Source organism: Canis lupus, chromosome 22 (assembly GCF_003254725.2).
Source record: "Canis lupus dingo isolate Sandy chromosome 22, ASM325472v2, whole genome shotgun sequence".
Classification (NCBI taxonomy): Eukaryota; Metazoa; Chordata; class Mammalia; order Carnivora; family Canidae; genus Canis; species Canis lupus.
The window spans coordinates 8,077,231-8,094,678 of NC_064264.1; the positions used below are offsets into that span (position 1 = coordinate 8,077,231).

General features: G+C 35.3%; 1 protein-coding gene across 1 annotated transcript in view; it reads right to left on the reverse strand.

Moving 5' to 3' along the window:
* The window catches only part of FAM216B (family with sequence similarity 216 member B), a 68,913-nt gene extending 64,491 nt beyond the window's left edge, over positions 1-4,422 (reverse strand). The window contains 1 exon segment of the mRNA XM_025478186.3: positions 4,274-4,422. The gene's annotated coding sequence lies outside the window, so the exon portion shown is untranslated.
* Positions 4,423-17,448: the final 13,026 nt, after the last annotated feature.

Here is a 17,448-nt window from a genome sequence, read left to right on the forward strand (position 1 = left end):
TTTATTTGTGCTATCTCTGACTTTTTCTTCATCAATCACCAGAAACTATTATTTTAATCTTTCCAGAGAAATGTTTTTACTTTGTTGGTCTTGTCTCTTTGTTTTCTTTTCATCAATTTCTCCTTTTATTTTAAAAATGCATTTTATTCTATTTTCTTTGGTTTTATTCTTTTTTGAAAACTTCTAGATATGAGCACTTAGCCCATTTATCTTCTGTTTTCTCTTTTATGATATAAGCATTGCCTATGGGAGAGTGTCCAGAAAGATGAGGTTGGAGGATTTACAAGATGGTGTCTGTCTCTCCCACAATGTTCTTCACGGGCTAGCCCAGCAATTTGCAGAAAAGTTTGCCTGCCAGAATGTGCTAGTGTGACTTTTCTGATCCTTTGTCTATTTGCATTTGCAGGGTTTTGTCTCACACTCATATTTTCTTTAGGAAATATCCACATTTACTTAGCTGCCTTGAGGGAATTGTGTAGTCCTGATTACTATCTCATATTCTGATAGCAAGTTGTGGTGACCCAAAAGGCATGGCATTAAAATGTTTTCTCTAGCAGGCATACATTTTTTATCAAAAGTAAAACTTTCCAAATGACATAAACATATTATTAAATACTGATATTGCTTTATTTATTTTTGTTTTGTTTTTTCAAGTTTTTATTTAAATTCCAGTCAGTTAACATACAGTTATTAACATACTAATATTAGTTTCAGGTTGTAGAATTTAGTTTAGAATTCAACACTTACATACAGCCCCTGGTGCTCATCACAAATGTTCTCCTTAATGTCCATCATCCATTTACCCCATCCCCCCATCCACCTCTCCTCCAGTAACCCTCAGTTTGTTCTCTATATTTAAGAGTCTGTTTTCTGGTTCATTGGTTTTGTTTCTTAAATTCCATATATAAGAGAAAGCATATGGTATTTGTCTTTATGGTAGTTGTCTTTCTCTGATTTATTTTGCTTAGCGTAATACTCTCTAGCTCCATCTATGTTGTTGCAACTGGAAAAATTTCACTTTTTGATGGCTGAATAATATGCCATTATATATATATATATATATATATATATATATACACTCAATTATTACATGGAATTTATATATATATACATACATACACACACACCTATATACATATATACTTATATACCACACTTTCTTTATCCATTCATCCAGAAATAGTGGTATTGTTTTAAATAAAAATTAAAGAGTGGTGGAAAAAAACATGAACCATTAAACATACTTATTCTAAAAACCCTAGTTTACTGTCGCACAGTACTGCTTAATCTGAATTTTGTGTTTTTATAGAATTGAGAAGATAAGTTGTAATAAATGTAGTGACTTGTGTCATTCATCTCTCTGTGGATTAATGCTTTTATTCGCAAAGAACAAGTTACTGAGCTAGGTTCTAAGGAGATAGCAACAATTTATAAGAACTAATCCGTTTTGGGATATTTACAGTCCAGCATAGTAATTAAAACATTATCCGAAATAAATATAACAGATAACAAGTGACAAATGTCAAATGGGGATATGGGTAAGTGCTCTGTGAGTTTACTCCTGGGAGTTGCCCTGTCATTTTGGTTCTTTTTATAATTTTTTCCAGTGTCTAAGTTCTTTGGGGTCATGGGAACATAATATTTGGTTCAGCTCTCTTGAATCTCTTTTCTTTTTGTAACATTGAGGGGGGGAAAAAGCCTCCTTTTTATTTCAGAAACAACAGCACAAAAGTTGGAAGAGCTTAAGCTATCACTTATGGTGACTTTTTTAAATGAATAAGCCATGAATACTTCTCTGGAACTATCATAACCATTAGGAACTATAAACAAACAAAAAACCAAATCAATAGTTACCGTCACAGTGAAATTATGTCTTGTTTCTTCTTTCTAGAGGAGACTGCACAAAACACTTCATTCTCTTTAATCTGCTCTAACCCCATCATATACCATTGTTTATGATACTAACAGTAACGACAACGCAATATAGCATGCTCGGTGACTCATCAGCACCCGCCTTCCAGAGGCACTCAGCTCGCACATAGGCAATGAGTAATGGCTCATAGAGCCATTTCTTAATATCTGTAATCAGTTTTAGTCTGATGCGGTTCTCAAAATGCATTCTTCTTTTCCAATAAATGATAAATTATAAGGCTATTGCTTGGCAAAGAGAGAATCATTTTTTCCCTGGCCAAAGATTTATTTCCCAACCAAGTTTGTTTTTGAATCCCTGAATGTCACTTTCAGCTGTTTCCAATTCTCTAAACAAGTATCTGCCAATCACCCCGACATGCGAGAGGCAACGCTTGAGTGTGTAGTTATTTAATGGGAAATGTTGCCATCTGAATTGCAAAGATGGTCTGTCAAAATCTGAGAGGGTGGAGGGGAGGAATTGGGGAGGAGTCGGAAGGGGAAACCAAGGGAAGGAGGAGGGAAAAAGTCATATAGACACAATGAAGTAGAAAATGTCATAAATCTTCTAATAAAATTTCATCAAATTGGGCTAAATAATAAAAAATTATAGCTTTTCAAATGAGGCTGAAAGTCTTTGAAATATTCTTAGGAAAAGATTCCCTAAGTACAGAAAAATTGTAAATAAGATTGTAGGTCAAAATCTCAGCAAATTGGGCTAAATAATAAAAAAAAGTATAGTTTTTTAAATGAGGTTAAAGTCTTTGAAATATTCTTGAGAAAGGATTCCTTAAGTACAGAAAAATTGTGAACAGGATTGCAGAGATGCCGGTTAACCTACATAACAATTCTTTACATCTTTTAGTAGTGTCTGTTTGCAAAAGCAAAGAGATTGCCTGTTTTCTTGTACACAAGAGCAGCTTTCCCAAGTCTCACCCGACAATCCTTTGTTAACCACCAATGTTTGTCACTGCACCATTCACCAGAATTGAGTTTTTAAATGTTATGTAATTCAGGTTTCTCTCTACCAAATTGCTTCAAATGAGTGAAGTTATCAGCTAACTAGGGCCGATACGCTAATAATTATTATTTTGTAGTTCTACATGATTCCTTTGTTAATATTAGGTAGAATAAGGACATCAGGATATTCACAGAGACTGGGCAGGCATTTTTTGATTACAGACAGGTGCCTGGACTTCAGGGTCAGCACAAGCACCTGCTTTGCTTACGGTCCCATGAACCCGATGTTCTCACAGACGTGGTGGGGGACTACTTTCTCCTTCAGAAAATTCCTCCTCACCTGACTTCCAGTTTTATCATCTTTACATTTTTCTTCTTGTTGTGTGATGACTATTTCATGCCCTTTCACCGGTTTCTCTTTCTCTATCACGCTTAATCAGGTTCCCCTGGCTCTTTGGTCCACTTGCACATTTCCTCTTGGACGCTAGCATCACTTCCCATGTTGCAGTGAAGCCAAGTTAATTTCTTCATCTGCTGGGTAATTCTCAAGTTAAGACTTCTGACTTAACCTGTTTTCTGGTCCCCAGACTATTTGCAACCAGACATCTCTACCTGATGTGTTCCACAGCCACCTAAAACTTGATATGTTTAAACTGAACGCATCAACTCTCTCTGCTCCCAAACTTATTCCTCCTTTGTTCCTTAACTTGGGGGACACTGGTCAGACTCATTGCTTAAGCAAAGTGCTCCTCCCATATCATACCTGTTGACCCCTGAATCAGGCCAATTTTATCTCCAAAATATCTCTCAACTTCCTCTCCACTCATCATTCTTTCTACCAGTGTCATAATTTGGACTATGGACTCCTTACAATGCATTTTGATTTCCCAACAAATAATTTCGGTCTCACTCTACCATATACTTTGTATTATAAGCACAGTGGAGACCATTACCTAAATATATTATGTCCTTCTGAGAAGCTTGACTTTATTTTAATGATTTACCCTCTGCCTGGAATTTCCTTTTGATGTACCCCTTGTGAACATCACGTCAAGATTAGGACATGAGAGGTGGAGTCAGAGCCGATATGATCCTACTATTCCACTTACTAAGCATGTAACACTACACAGACTGATTTATTCTATGCTTCAGTTTCTTTGTCTGTAAAATGGGAACAAACATACATACCTCATACAATTTTTTCTCACTTTCTAAAAAATTAAGACTTTGTTTTAGGTTTACAACCCCAATGGAGGAGAAGGTACAGACATTTCCCATATACCCTCAGTCCCCACACATGCATACCCCCTCCTCCAGTTTCCATATCCCCCACTAGAACAGTACATTTGTCATACTTGATGAACCTACACTGACACATCATGATCACCCAAAGTCTATTGTTTACCTGTTCACTCTTGGTGTTGTACATTCTATGGATTTGGACAAAGGTGTAATGACACGTATCCATCATCGTGGTCATTATGGTGCTGTATAGATTCTTCTCTCTGCCCAACAAATCCTCTGTGTTCCATTTATTCATCCCCCCCCCCCATTGTCAACTCCTGGCAACCACTGATCTTTTGATTGTCTCCATAGTTTTGCTGTTTCCAGAGTGTCACTATAGTTGGGATCCTACAGTATCTTCTCAGATTGGCTTCTTTTACTTAAAAATGTGAATTTAAGATTTCTCTATATCTTTTTGTGGCTTGATAGCTCATTTCTTTTTTAGCACTGAGTACTATTCCATTGTCTAGATGTGCCACAGTTTCTTTATCCATTTATCAACTAAAGTTAGGTAAAGTTTCCAAGCTTTGGCAGTTAACAATAAAGCTGCTTGAACACCCATGTGCATTTTTTGTGGGGACATGAATTTTCAATTCCTTTGTATAAATATCAAGGGGCATGATTGTTGGATCATATGGTAAGAGTATGTTTAGTTTTGTAAGAAAGTATCAGATTGTCTCCCAAAATCACTGTATCATTTTACATTCCCATCAGCAATAAATGAGAGTTTCTGTTGCTCCACATCCTCACCAGCATTTGGTGTTTCAATGTTTCAGATTTTGGTAATTTAAATAGGTGTGTAGTAGTGGTATCTCATTGTTTTAATTTGCATTTCCCTTAGACTTTTAATGTGGAACATCTTTTCATATGCTTGTTTGCCATTTAAATATTCTTTGGTGAAATGTCTTTTTTTGTGAAATGTCTAATAAGATCTTCAGTCCATTTTTTTAAATCAAATTGTTTGTTTCTTATTGTTGAGTTTTAAAAGAGTTCTTTGTGTATTTTAGATAATAGTCCATTATCAGATATATATTTTACAAATATCTTCTCTTAGTCTGTGGCTTGCTTCTTCATTCTCTTGATATTTTGTTTTGCAGATTAGCAGTTTTTAATTTTAATGATGTTTGACCTATCAGTTCTTTTCTGCATGCCCGGGTGCCTTTGGTTGTATTTAAAAAGCCATCACCATACCTAAGATCATCTAGATTTTCTCCTAATTTATCTTCTAGAAGTTTTACCATTTTGTATTACACATTTAGGTCTGTGATTCATTTGGAGTTAATTTTTAGGAAGGAAGTAAGGTCTGTATCTAGATTCTTTTTTATTTTTTTATTTTTGCCTGTGAATGTCTGGTTGTTTAGGCTGTTGAGAAGACTAATGCTGTTCTATCGTATTGCCTTTGTTCTTTTATCAAAGATCAGTTGACTATATTTATGCAGGTCGGTTTCTAGGCTATCTCTTTTGTTCCATTGATTTATTTATTTGTCTATTCTTTGGATGATCCCACCCTGTCTTGATCACTAATTATATTAAGTCTTGAAATCAAGTAGTGTGACTCTTCCAACTTTGTTCTTCCATTTTGTGTTGGCTATTGTAATCTTTCACCTCTGCATATAAACTTTTGAATATATTTGTCAAGATCCACAAAATCTCTTGCTGGGATTTTGATTTGGGTTGCATTGAATCTATAGATTAAGCTGGGCAAAACTGACATCTTGACCATATCGAGTCTTCCTATTCATGAACATGGAATATCTCTCCATTTATTTAGTTCTGCTTTGATTTCATCAGAGTTGTATTTTTCCTCATCTTGTACGTATTTTGTTAGATTTATACTTAGGTATTTTATTTTGGGGTACTAATATAAATGATACTGTGTTTTTTTTAAATTTCAAATTCCACTTACTCATTGCTGATATTATAGCAAAGTTAGTGACTTTTGTATATTAGCCTTACATCCTGCAGACTTCCTATAATTGCTTATTAGTTCCAGGAGGTTTTTTGATCAATTCATTAGTGTTTTCTACAGAAATGATCATGCTATCTATGAACAAAGACAGTTTCAGTTTTATTTCTTCTTTCTCTATCAGTGTACATTTTTATTTCCTTTCTCCTCTGACCACCTTTGCTAGAACTCCCAGTACAAATTTGAATTTTTTTTTTATTTATTTATGATAGTCACAGAGAGAGAGAGAGAGAGGCAGAGACATAGGCAGAGGGAGAAGCAGGCTCCATGCACTGGGAACCCGATGTGGGATTCGATCCCGGGTCTCTGGGATTGTGCCCTGGGCCAAAGGCAGGCGCCAAACCGCTGAGCCACCCAGGGATCCCCCAGTACAAATTTGAAAAGGAATGGTGAGATGCGCCATCCTTGGCTTGTGCCTGTTTTTATTCAGAAAGCTTTGAGTTTCTCACCATTAATTATGATGTTAGCTGTAGGTTTTTTGTAGATATTCTTTATCAAGTTGAGAAAATTACCCTCTATTTCCAATTTACTAATGCTTTATATCATGACAGGGTGTTGGATTTTGTCAAATGCCTGTTCTGTATCTACTGGCTATGATTATGTGATTTTTCTTTCTTAGCTTGTTGATGTGATGGATGACATTAATTGGTTTTGACATTCGGGATGTGAAACCAGTCTTGCATAGGTGGCATAAATCCTACTTGGTCATGGTGTATAATTCTTTTTTTACATTGTTGGATTCAATTTGCTCATACTTTGTTGATGATTTTTGTATCTATGTTCCTGAGAGATATTGGACTTTAATTATCTTCTCTTGTAATGTCTTTGGTTTTGGCATTAGGATAATGCTGGCCTCATAGGTTGAGTTAAGAAGCATTCCCTCTGTTTCTATCCTTTCAAACAGATTGTAGAGGATGGATATAATTTCTTTCTTAAATATTTGGCAGAACTCACCAGCCAACCCATTTAGGCCTGATGCTTTCTGTTTGGGAAGGTAATTAATTACTGATCCAATTTCTTTCATAGATACAAACCAATTCAGATTGTCTGTTTCTGCTTGTGTGAGTTTTGGCAGATTGTCTTTTGGAGAATTGGTCCATTTCATCTAAGTTATCAAATTCGTGGGTATAGAGCTATTTATAGTATTTCTTTATTTTCCTTTTAATATCCATGGAATCTATAGTGATGATGTCCCCTCTTTCATTTATGATCTTAGCAGTTTGTATTTTCTTTATTTTTTCTTAGCCCGTCTATAGGCTTATTAATTTTATCGATCTTTTCTAAACACCGCTTTTAGCTTCATTGACTTTCTCTATTGATTTCTTGTTTTCAATTTCATTGATATCTCCTTTAATAATTATTATTTCTTTTTGTCTGCTTACTTTGAAAATAATTTGCTCTTCTTTTTCTAGTTTCCTGAGGTGGAAGCTTCAATGAGTGATTTTAGGTCTTTCTTCTCTTCTAATATATATATTCAATGCTACAAATTTCCCTCTAAGAACTGCTTTTGCTTCATCTTATGAATTTTTATATGTTCTATTTTCATTTTCATTTTGTTCAAAATATTAATTTATCTTGAAAATTCTTCTTTGACCTATATGCTTAATTAGAAGTGTGATGTTTTATCTCCACATATTTTGGGATCTTCATGTTCTCTTTCTATTAATGATTTCTAACTTAATTCTGTTGTTGTCTGAGAGAAAACCTCATGTGATTTTTATTCTTTAAACTTGTCAAGGTGTGTTCTTTGACCCAGAGTGTGGTTTGCTTTGGTGAATCTTTTAAGTCAGCTTGGAAGAATGTGTATACTACCATTGTGGATGAAGCAGTTTATAAGTGTCAGTTATATCCAGTTGATTGATGGTGTTATTGAGTTCAGCTATGTCCTTTTTAATTTTATCCCTCCTGGATCTATTTCTGATAAAGAGATGTTGAAATTTGCAACTATAATAACAGATTGATCTATTTCTTTTCGCAGTTTTCTTTGTTTTTGCCTTACATACTTTGATGTTCTGTTGCTAGGTATATATTCATTAAAGATTGTTATGTGTTCTTGAAGAATAGACCCCTTTATCATTACATATGCCCTTCTTTATCCCTGATAGCATAACTTGATTTGAAGTCTGCTCTGTCTGAAATTATAATATAATTTATTCCTTCTTTTATGTCTCCCTTTTGCTCCTCTTTCTCTTTCTTTTTCCAGCTGTATAAATTATGAAATCTGTCAACACAATATCTTTGTTTTGGCATAAACTAAAATGAAAAATTATTATCTACAAGAAACTTCACCCCTTAATCTTATCACCTCTGTGATTCAAGTCTCTGGTTTTCTTCTTAGAGCTAGCAGCATTCATAATTATAACTACTTTTAGGGGAGAAGTGATAAAGAGACCAGCAGTTGCACTCATAGAAAACTGTTCTTTCTATCCTCCCCACTCCTCCTCAGGAGATTTCTGAATAGCTCAATAGAGTTGTCACTTTGTCCAGAGTGAACCACAAAGGGCCAGAAAGGTGAGTTTATCAATATATTGGGGGTATTAAAATATACTGAAAATGTAACAAAATAGAAAGTTTCAGTATATATCAAAACCATGAGAGAGAGTTACAGTATGTGTTCAGATGGAATGCTGTTTGTAATAATAGAAGCCGGGGTATGGGCTAAGGCATAGGCCCCCAAACCACATACTTGAGTAACAGTAGATGGTTACTACATCATCTTCTAAGATTTTTAGATAGGTAAATTCTTGGACTTTATTTTTTTTTTCTGAATGAAGAAATGAATTTGAATGAAGAGTGTGAATTTGAGACCAGATATGAATTGATTCAGACTAGTGGTTCTCAAACTTTAGCACATATCAGAATACTCCAGAAGACTTTTTGAAACATATTACTGGGCTTCATTCTCAAAGTTTCTGACTCAGCAGGTCTGGAGTGAGGTCTGAGAATCTGCATTTCTAACAAGCGCTCAGGTGGGAACCATACTTTGAAAACCATTGCTCTCAACCAGAGAGAAGACGCTAATCACTGTTGCCAGTGATCTTACTCTTCTACTTTTTCTCCTTCCTAAAAAATAAATACAAGAAAGAAAGAAAGAAGAAAGAAAGAAAGAAAGAAAGAAAGAAAGAAAGAAAGAAAGAAAAAGAGAAATAAATAAATAAAGAAAGAAAGAAAGAAAGAAAGAAAGAAAGAAAGAAAGAAAGAAAGATCAATTTGAAGGAGGGCACATTATTAGCATGCTTCGTGTCCCTTATGATTAATTTTTTTTCAGGGCACCACATGCCTTGATCTAGGTGTAAGTACAAACTAATAAATAATAAAGCTACGTCTTCCTTTTCTTCTTCTTTCCTATATATTCCCTGCGTTGCTCATAGCATGTCTACCTTCACATTAAAAGAGATTTAGGCACAAATATAAGAAAACATTTGACAAAAATATTACTTTTATAATATAGCACATAGTGAGATATAAAATCACATTTTATTGTTTCAAAGATTGAATTTCATCAGTTCATAGAACATGCTTCATTATCCTGGTTAGTGATGCCTATTGAAAATAAGATTCCCAAATGCCATGTCAGCTTGCATATTTCTGACAAAGAGGTCCAAAAATATTCCATCACATGTTCCAATAAAAAATTGTTCAGTTTGGAGTGAAGTTGTAAGGATGATTGGCCAGTCTACTCTTTTATTTATATTCCTTTCAAAATCAATCTCAAGCCATTTCAACAATGATTTGATTCAAGTATTTCATTTTCAATAAATATTGAATTGCCTGACAGCCACAACTGTATTTTATTTAACTTTTAATCTGCAGAACCTAGCAAATGCCTGGCACACAGTAGGTATTCAATTCATTTTTGACACATGAAAGAAATTTACATAATACTTTTGCAGTTGAATTATAATCATCCTACAGGAATTCTTCCCATGTGACCCACAGGTCGACAGCCGACTATTCAACTAATTTGACACATCTCAAATCTTCCATTAAATGCAGAATCTGGGACAGAGCCACCCATCCAGGGTGTATTAACAAAAGACTGGATGGTGTTATGATTCCAGGGAGTGGTCAGTTGGATCGAGTTCTGTTCTCACATAAGGAGAAGAAATTTCACAATTCTCATAATTATCTATGTTTTATTGCTTGTATTCACAGCTTTTTTGTTTTCATAGGACATGAATCTGGTCCATTTAAAATGGGCATTTCCCTCAGAAAAGACCCCAAAAATGTAATTCCAGATTATTAAATATTTTTTAGGATTTTAAGTGTATTTAAGAGCCAGGCATAATCTATATACTTGATATATCTTCTGTATTAAATGTTAACTAGTTGTTCCCTTGATATTAAAAATGTGATTCTTATGTCTCATAAAAGTTTGTGTAATAAAGAGTCTGGCTCTAGTTTTGTTGTCTGAGTGTTGATAGCTTTCAAATTTCATCTCCTCCCTTGCCTTCTCCTCACTCTGTGTAAGCTGATAAGGAAACTCAGGTGCTGCCTCCATTGGCACTGGGGATATTAAACCATGCAAGCCTGGGTCATGGGCATGGAAACTTTCACTTCAACCCACTCTCTCTAATACTGTAAACCCCAAGCCAATCTCTGTTTCTTGCTCTCTTAAGCAATTTTTGGGCCTGCTTGGAAGCCTGCCCTTCTGTCCCTAGAAAGCCTCATTATGTGAGTAATAAATCTCTTCCTAACCCCTGAGTGCATGGCATCCTCAGTCTTGACATCTTGAACCAAATTTTGGGTGGAAAGTCCATCTACCTTTGTAAAAAAAGTATCTGGAATATATAACTGGTATCTGGAGTACATAAAAAGCTCTCACCATTCAATAATAAGAAAAAAACAACCCAATAAAAAGTGGACAGAAGGTGTAAACAGACACCTCATAAAGTAAGATAGATTGCACATAATCACATAAAAAGATGCTCCACATTATTAATCAACAGTAAAATGCAAATAAAACCATAGTGTGATATCACTACACACCTTTTAAATGGCTGAAAAATGTTTAAATTACATTAACAAGTGCTACTGAGGATGCAGAACAATGGGAACTCGTACACTGCTGTTGGGAATGCAAAATACTATAGTTACTTTGGAAGAGAGACAATTTCTTATAAAGTTACACATGCACTTATCATACAACCCAGCAATTCCAGTTCTAGGTTAAAAAATGAAAACATGTGTGCAGAAAAATCTGTACACATTTGTTTATATTGGATTTACTCATAATCTCCAAAAACTTCGAACAAACAAAATGTCCATAACTAGTAAGAGGACATACATATGATGGTCAGAACAAGTTAACTTTGGTAGATACATAGAATAAAACACTCCTCAACAATAAAAGGGATGAATGGTGATACACGTGACAACATAGATGAATTTTAAATGTATTATGATAAGTGAAAGACACCAGACTTGAATGGCTACCTAATGTATAATTGCAACTTTATGGTATTCTAGAAAGGTGAATCTGTAAGGAGAGGAAACAGGCCAGTGGTTGCCAGGTCCTGGGAGGAGGAAGGGGGATTGACTCCAAAGAGACAGGAGAGAATTTTGGAGAGTGATGGACATGCTCTATATCTTTACTGTGGTGATGGTTACATGACATTTACATACGCCAAAATTAATAAAATTGTACACAATAAAGAGTAATTCTTACCATATACAAATTATACCTCATAAACTTGGCTTTAAATAAATGGTGATTCTCTGACTTATTTTGCTTAGCATAATACTCTCTAGTTCCATCCATGTCATTGCAAATGGTAGGGTTTCATTTCTTGGATGGCTGAGTAATATATCCAAAGGATATGAACATAGTGATCCAAAGAGGTACCTGTACCCCAATATTTATAGCAGCAATGTCCACAATAGCCAAACTATGGAAAGAGCCCAGATGGTCATCAAAAGATGAGTGGATAAAAAAGATGTGATATATATCCTTTGGGTAAATACCTCATAGTTCAATAGCGGGGTCATAGAGTAGCTCTATTTTTAACTTTTTGAGGAACCACCATACTATTTTCCAGAGTGGCTGCACCAGCTTGCATTCCCACCAGCAGTGTCAGAGGGTTCCCCTTTCTCTGTGTGCTTGCCAACATTTGTTTCTTGACTTGCTAATTTTAGCCATTCTAACTGGCATAAGGTGGTATCTTATTATTGTGATTTTTATTTGTATTTCCCTGATGCTGAACATTTTTTTCATGTGTCTGTTGGCCATTTGTATGCCTTCCTTGGAGAATGTCTAGAGAGAGACAATTATCATATGATTTCACTCATATGTGGAATTTAACAAATTAAGAAAAAAACAAGATCATAGGGAAGGGAGGGAAAAATAAAATAAGATGAAATCAGAGAGGGAGACAAAATATAAGAGACTCTTAACTATAGGAAACAAACTGAGGGTTGCTGGAGGGAGGGTGGGTAGGAGGATGGGATAACTGGATGATGGGAATTAAGGAAGGCACTTGATGAGCACTGGGTGTTATATGCTACTGATGAATCACTAAACTCTACTTCTGAAACTAATAATACACTATATATTAATTGAATTTAAATAACAATAAATAAATAAAAATTTAAAAATAAATAAAGGGTGATTCTCATTAGGTGGTATCTTCAACACCATATTAGACAATTTGTATAAAATGCATAGTACCACTGTTTTCCAAATGCATTGGGATGCTTTTCTTCTTCAAAACTGAGAAATATAGGACCAAATAAAAATTATAAGAGTTTGTGCAGTGAAGACGTTAAAGAGCAAAAATATTTTTCTTTTCTTGTTTGCCAACTCTTACTCAACCTTTTTCCCTTTGCTATTTCAGGCTAGTCAGGGAGAAGATTAAGTCCTATTTTTTTAGTGCTCACTGGAGATTAAGTAAATTCGGAGGTCGGCATGAAAACATTCTAAATGGTTTGAGTTCAGTTAACATTTTGCCTAATGGTATTTTTGTTCATATATCTTATCAATTAAGGGGTAATTTTAGATAAGTGAATATCATTAGAAAGAGAAGTATTAAGTGTGGATATTTAAGCACTTATATTGGCCAGAGCAAGAATAATGTGATTAAATAATTTGGACAGATTCTTTCTTGATATAATTCTATGAGGAACAAAGGGGGAGAGCATCAGCTCCCTAGGGGATTGAATGGAATAGATAATCTGTAGTCAAACAAGCAAAGAAAAGCACTATACTAAAGATGGGCTTTCTGTCTTCATTAGAAAAATTGAAGATGCTCTAAAGAACTCCATTAAGGATAATGGTGTCTCTTAGAAGAACTGTGTGCTTCATAGCTTAGGTACTTGATTAAATGGCTAATTCATCCATTGCTTATCTAATTGATCTTGTTTTCTCCTCCTTCACCCTGCCCTTGAGATATTCAGAAGTAAATGACATGTAACCACTAGCACAGCTTCTTTCCTCCTACTCATCAAGGAATGTTGAACTGTGTCTACTTCTATCACAGGTTCCCTCAATATCTGAAAATTATAAACTGTATTCTGAAAGTGACTGCATTTATTTTGGGGGGACAGCTCCAAGCTGCCCTGTGGATGGGAATCCTTTCTTAATATGTAATTGGCAATTATGGAGGAAAGAAGAATTCTTCAATAAAATTAACTTTCCTTCTTTAAAAAATTTATTTAAATTCAATTAGCCAACATATAGTACATCATTAGTTTCAGTTGCAGTATTCAATAATTTATCAGTTGTGTATAACACACAGTGCTCATCGCATCACATGCCTTCTTTTTAAATAAAAGGTCCTTACTATTATGGACAAAAAGTGACTTGATCCATTTCCATGTCCCCCAGAGAGACTAATAGGGAAGCTTTATCTTGAGAAAGGGTAAAGGGGTAACCATGATCAAGCATGGAAACTGATTGGTAATTTCAAAGAGGTCCTTAAAATAAATCATTATCTGTTTCTCTCTTCATAAAATGTGATGTGGGAGTGGTTTTCAACCACTCTTCCGTTGCTATGCATATGCTTGTTGACATTTATATATATGACGTAGCCATTCATTTATTTTGGGCACATCCATCAGCACTTACTTTGCACTAGGCTTTCTTTTAGACACTAACAAGAAACAGTGAACAAATAGACACTAATTCCTCTTTTAAAGAATTTTACCTTCCAGTAGTGTGGATAGATAATAAATAAGATAAATAAGCACTATATATACTTAAAGATACAAAGACATATATGATATATATATATATATATGTTACATGGATACACAAGATATATGTATATATATCTATCTTACATAGATATACAGGTTATATATATATATCTTACATAGTAACTGTATTATGAATAAAAATAAAGCAGAGAAGAATGATTGGAGGTGTCAGGGCAGAGTGTCAGATGTCAAATTTTGGATTGTGGCTGGGATAGTCTCATTGACAAGATTTCCCTTCAGTTAAAGACCTGAAAGAAGAAAGGAATATGACTTGGGGTTATCTACAGGAGAGCATTTGAGGCAGAGCAAACAGAAAATGCAAATGCCAAGAAGTAGGGTCACAGTTGGCATTTTCAAGGAGTAGCAAGAAACTCGGTGTGGCTGAGACAGACTGCATGAAGAGAAAGATAGTAAGGGATGAATTTAGAGTGGTAGTTGGAAGCCAAATCATGCGTAGCCTCATGCATACAAGGCATATTAAAAACTGTGGCTTTTACTCTGAGAGGTGGAAAACTGTTGGAGGGTTTGGAGCAAAGAAATAACTAATTTGAGTATCCTTTAATTGTATTGTACTGACTGCTGCATTGAGAATAATAATAAATAGGGGGTGTGGAGACAAACCTGGAGATTGATTAGGAAGCAATTCCAGGGTAATGGCAGTGGTGAGGGTGATGGTGAGAAGGGTTTAAATCTTGGACATTTCATTGTACTGGATTGAATAGTGTCCCTTAAAAATCCCTGTCCATCTAGAGCCTCAGAAGGAAATCATATTTGGAAATAAGGTCTTTGCAGATGTAATTAGTTAAGTCAAAATGCGGCCATATTAGATTAGGGCGTGTTCTAGAATCAAGGACTGCTATCTCTATGAGAAGGTCACATGAAGACAGAGATACACCTAGAAAATGTCATACGAAAAGGAAGGCAGAGATTGGAGTGATGCATTGACAAGCCAAGGAACACCATGGATGCGGGTAATCACCAGAAACTAGGATTCTTCCCTAGAGACTTCAGAGAAAGCATGATCCCTCCAAAACTTTAATTTCAGACTTTTAGCCTCCAGAATTGTGATATAATAGATTTCTGTTGTTTTACACCACCCAGTTGGTGGTACTTCCTTACAGAAGCTGCAGGAAACAAATATGCTCCTGAAGATAAAGCCTATCACTAATGGATCACTGAAGTGTCATCAAAGAAAGAAAAGTAAAGAATACACCAGAATTTTAGGTTGGAGCAACTGAAAGGGACTATATTTGGAGTTCAGTTCTGGACAATTTTATTAAAACATCTCTATAACGTAAGACAGTCATACAGTATTTAAACTACTTACTAAATTCTAACAGAGAATAAGGAGAAGGTAAGCTGCATGGGCCCCAGATAGAAATGAGAACTATAGATTTAACCAACTGTAGACTTTAATGGATTATTTAAACAGATATTTAAGTAATTATTATAAAATAACTGAGTACAAAATCATACACCAGGGATCCCTGGGTGGCGCAGCGGTTTGGCGCCTGCCTTTGGCCCAGGGCGCGATCCTGGAGACCCGGTATCGAATCCCACATCGGGCTCCCGGTGCATGGAGCCTGCTTCTCCCTCTGCCTATGTCTTTGCCTCTCTCTCTCTCTCTGTGACTATCATAAATAAATAAAAAAAAATAAAAAAATCATACACCAGATCATTCTACTTTTATTTAGTGTATAGTATCCCTTTCTCCCTTTCTGCTGCCAACAGAAGCTATATGGAGTATGGAACACATGGGGTCCTGAGGATGAATATTAAGTAAGCTACCCACAGTGTTATGGCCTAAAACAAGAAGAATTTCATTTATAAAGTACATCATTGATCATATTTTAATGTAACACAGTGTTTTCTCCATTGAGACACCTCAAGGGATATATGCAATAAGACCACCATGAAATGTGCTTCTAGACCTCTGGTTAAAAATGATGGAGCATTTTATACTCTCCTTTGCCTTAAAATCCATTAAAAAGAAAAAGGAAAAAAGAAAAAGCAGCCAAACTACCATTTCTTTGAAACAAAAATTGTTCGCAACACAAACCACAAGCTATAATGAATATTGGCCAAGTGAAATGAAATTTGCACCAAAATTAGAAAGGATGCTAAAAGTTCACACAAACTTTTTCAGACCCTAGCCATGAGGGAGATTTTTCTAAAAGTAAGTGTAACATAGTATCAAAATGGGAAACTTTGTGACTCAGTTTTAAGAAATCCCAAAAATACCAAGTCTCCTTATATTCCCAAAGCAAGGTACTAAATAATACAGAATTTGTGAAGGATATGGTTAAAAATTGCTTTTGCCTCTATTCACTGCACCACCACCTCAGAAGGGTATGCGGTCTGAAATTAGAGGAAGAATGCCTCTGGAAGAAGTCGATAAACATCTATGCCATTTTCTATCCTAAATCTGTACCTTTACTTCCTTACCCTCACTCTGCCATGATGGAGGAGAGGGGCCTACTTCTCTCATCTTAAATAAGAAAAGCAGTCCTTCAAGGTGATCATCGAGACAACGTGTCTTGTGTCCCCAGGTGGTGAAGCACAAGAACACCTGCTAGACTAGTCTGATAAAATCTGAAGGTGAGCAATCGTGCAGCACAGATAACTGGCTTCCCTGGGAATAGCCTGGGGTTTGTCAAGGTAAAGAACACACGAATTTGGAACAAATTATTTGTTTAAAAGGACTTTAAGACTCTATGCTTTTTTCTTAAAAGCTCAAGGAGAAGTTGTAAGAACTCAAGGAAGGGATGATAAAACAATGGAAGATGAACACCAGGCTGACAGAACTCAGAAAAGAAATAGATGAGAAAAATAAACACTGATGTAGGCCTGACCATTTAAGAAACAACTGGTAGATTGGACATGACTGAAAACACGTTTTGTAAAACAAATCACATAAAACAGTATGAAAACTGAGGAAAGGGATCAGAAATAAGGTTATAGATCTTAAAAACAAAGCAGTTCAATCATTGTTTAATTGAAGTCGCTAAAAATAATAACAGAACAAATGATGCATAGATTCCACACATTTCTGCCAGGCATTCTTAATATGAGAGTCTTGAACCTTTGAAAAGTTAGTGAATTTCAAGGATAAAGAAAGGATCACAGGACGTTTGGGT